Source organism: Myotis daubentonii, chromosome X (assembly GCF_963259705.1).
Source record: "Myotis daubentonii chromosome X, mMyoDau2.1, whole genome shotgun sequence".
NCBI lineage: Eukaryota > Metazoa > Chordata > Mammalia > Chiroptera > Vespertilionidae > Myotis > Myotis daubentonii.
In genome coordinates, this window is record NC_081861.1 from 6811175 (window position 1) to 6815191 (window position 4017).

The window sequence follows — 4017 nt, forward strand, 5'->3', positions numbered from 1 at the left end:
TGCATTTGAGATGAATATATGTTTTGCTGCCCTTGGGTGGTATATTTGATAAATGCTAATCTGGTTAATTTTGTTGATGCTGTTGTTCCAATCTACTACGTCCTTGCTGTGTTTGTATGTCTACTATAAATTATTGAAAAGGTGTTATTGAAATCTCACATTTTCACTGTGGATATATCTATTTCCCTTGCAGTCCTAGCAATATTCAGATGATGTATTATAGAATTGTATGCTTGAAACCTATATAATTTTATTAAACAATGTCACCCCAATAAATTCAATAAAAAGATTTTTAAAAGAATGCATTAAATTTGTAAACTAATTATATCTTTACTAGAGGCCCAGTGCACAGATTTGTGCATGGGTGGGGTCCCTCGGCCTGGCCTGTGCTCTCTCACAATCTGGGACCCCTTAGGCAATGTCAGACTGTCGGTTTTGACAGATCCCCAAGGGCCTGCAGGGATCGGGCCGAAACCAGCAGTCTGACATCCCCTGAGGGATGTAGCAGTGCTGAAGCAGCAGGAAGCTGGGGAGGACCCTGAGCCAGGGCCTGGTGCCTTGCCGCTCCCACTCATCCTGGCCCCGCTGCACCTGCCACCACCACCTGCTGCCTCTGCCGCTCAGTTGCGCTGCCACGGAGGCAGGAGAGGCTCCCGCCACCACAGCTTGGCTTCTGGCTGAGCAGTACTCCCACTGTGGGAGCACACTGACTACCAGGGAGCAGCTCCTGCATTGAGTATCTGCCCCCTGGTGGTCAGTGTTCATCATAGCGACCAGTCGTTCTGGTCATTTAGGTCTACTGGTTGTAATGGTCACTTAGGCTTTTATATATATAGATGATGTTGAGCTTTTTCATCCAAGACCAGAAAATATTTTCTTACTTTTTACAGTTTTCAGAAGTCTTTAAACTTTTCCTTGTATAGCTTTTTCATATTTCTTGTCAAGTTTATTCCTAATAATGTTACCATATTTGTTGCTATTATAAGTGAGATTTTTTTTCTCATCTATAATAATAAAAGGGTAATATACTAATTAGACTGGACATCATTCCGGACGTTCTTCCTGACAAAGCCGGGGCTGGAGGGAAGCCAGCCTGGGTCCCGGGTGCCTGCGGGCGGCCGGAGGAGGGAAGCCCGGGTCCCGGGTGCCGGAGGGAAGTTGGTGGAAGGAAGGCCTACTTTTGCATGAATTTTCATGTATCAGGCCTCTAGTTTCATTATATCTTGTTTCTGGTTATTGTTTAAATATGCAGAGTTGGGTAAAGTAGGTTTACAGTTGTGCATACACATAACAGAGTTTATTCTTGTATTATTATTTTTAATTATTGTATTATATTCCATATGAACAACCCTAAACCTACTTTTTCCCCACCTTGTATATAAATAATAAAAGAGTTGGTAAATTTAGAGGGTATAAATTGATACACAAAACTGAATTTTTATATCCTCCTAAATTTATCAAGTCTTATTGTTTATGTTAATTTTTTAAAATTTTGTTCACTAATAGCTCCACTAGAGTTTAGACTAGTGAGAGCATGGACAATATTTTTCTTGTTCTTGAACTTAGCAGAATGCTTTTTGTGTTTCCCATTAGAAATTATAATATTAAAATCAACACTTCCTTTGTGTGTGTTTGCGTATCTAGACCTCCATACACAAATATATATATAATATATGTATTTATAGGAAGTGGCCAAGATTTCTCTTTTTGCTGAGCTTTTTTAATTCTTTTTTTATTTTTCCCTGTTTAGATTTTTTTTGGAATGGGTATTAAAATTTTATTGAATTCTCTTTCAGGAGTTCTAGAGATTTTCATATGATTTTTCTCCTCAGGCCTATCTTAAGGTGAATTATATTAATAGATTTTCTAATTATAGAACCATCCCTGATCGCCTAGAATAAATCTCACTTGTTCATGGTGTATTATTTTCTTAATGTTAGATTCTGTTCACAGATGTTAAATTTTGGAAATTTGGATCAATATTCATAATGGAAATTGTTCTATACCTTTCTTTTATTGTACTGTCTTTATCAGGTTTTGGTATCAATTTGATGCTTATTGTATAAAAATAATTTGAATTTTTCCTTATTTTTTATGTTTTAGAATATTTTGTGTAGCATTGGGAGTAATAACTTGGGTACCATTGTGATTAGTTGCTGGTTAAGTTTTGGCAAATTCTGTGAAAATTTTAAGACCTGGAATTTGAATGGAAAGTATCAGTATAAACTTATGCTATATTTTGCTTAAAAATGCATGTGTATTTCTTAGCTCTGCCCTCTAAATGCACTAGAAACCATGATGGACCCACTAGCATGCAACCAAGCACCATGATTCTATCTTTCAAAAGCATCTTCCACTAAAACATAAATTAAGATTACACGATGGACTAGCTGATTTCAGGAACTGTATAGGTGAGCCTTGAACAACTTGAACCAGGAAAGAGGAAAGACTGTTAGGGTCCTGTAAAAAGGATTCCAGAGCTACTATGAAGAGCCTAAATCCTAAAAATTGGACAGTTTGAGTATCTATAAAATAATAATTAAATGTGTTTAAATATTGTATTAATGGTGATTCTAAAATATATTCTGTGGTCACCTATAAAGGTGCTAGAAAATAAAGTCATAATTTGAAACCAATAAATACAAGGAAAGAATGAAATAATTATCCTTCCATTTGTATATATACTGCGTTATCAAATAATTAATGAGGGAAAGATTCTCTTTAGATAAGTGTTCTAGCTGATAAAGGATGAATAGAATATCTTTATTCTACAATCTGTAATGAGATAATGAAGAAGAAGATTTTGAAGGATGAGGAGGAGGAAAGAAGGAGAAAACAAACGAATCTAATGAAGCCTTTATCTCTAACAACTAATTTACATGAAAGCCAGGTGGCAGAGGGTCATGGAGAATGTCAGCAAAATCCAGACTGTATGAAAGTCTTGAAAATAAAGGAGCCAAATTCTTCAACAAAAAATTACAAGAAAAACATAAATAAAGTGACAACCTATAGATTGAAAGAGACTTAATAGTCATAGTAACAAATTATAATGCATGAGAGTAAACTGGATCCTGAGTTGAAAATGAAAAAATATTTATCACAAAATTGGAAAATTTAAACTATGAATATTTGAAGACATTTTAAAATTATAATTAAGTCTTACATATGATAATGTTATTGTGTTCATATTTGCAAACAGTATGACTTTCAGAGAAATATACTGAAATAATCTTTTATTAAGTGATATGATGTTTAGTATTAGCTTCCAAATAATCTGTGGGTGGAGAGAAGTGGGTGGGAAGACAGATGTAATAAGATTGACCAAGAGTTCTTAATTGTTAAAGCTGTGTGAGATTTACATGGGTTATTTACTATTACATCTTGTCATGTATCTGACACTATTTATAACAAAAATGTTTTTTAATGTCCAAAGCCACAATATAGACTAATTAATCACAATTTCTGGGTATGTGTCTGAGATATTAATATTTCTGAAAGCTACTTTCAAGTAAGTTTGCTTTTTAATGGGAAAATGTTGTGCTTGTATAATCCAATAATCACATTCTTGAAACAACTCTTAAACATTTAATAAATCATTTAGTCAACAAATTGATTCTGTAAATCAATACATTTATGTATATTAAGCCAAAAATTTAGATAATTAAGACTCTTTTAATAATGTGTAGGTATGTTGAATGAGACTATTTGCACAGATATGAATGTTTTGTAAGTAGCATAATCACTGCATTAATATACCCTGAATGTGCAGTGTTTATAATCTCACTTTTACTATCAACTCTCCTCAGAGAGGGTCAATTCTACTTAGTTTTGTACTTGAAGTATTACTGTGCATCTAATAAACTAAGAGGGCCTTACTTGAGTTTTGAATCATGATAACAAGTCTGGAAGTATCTTCATTAGTCCAAGTGCTCAGAGGTGTCATCAGAATACCACAGCTTCCATCTTCCTGCTCAACCATTTTCAGCAGGTTGACTCTATGACTACATGCTTGCCTCA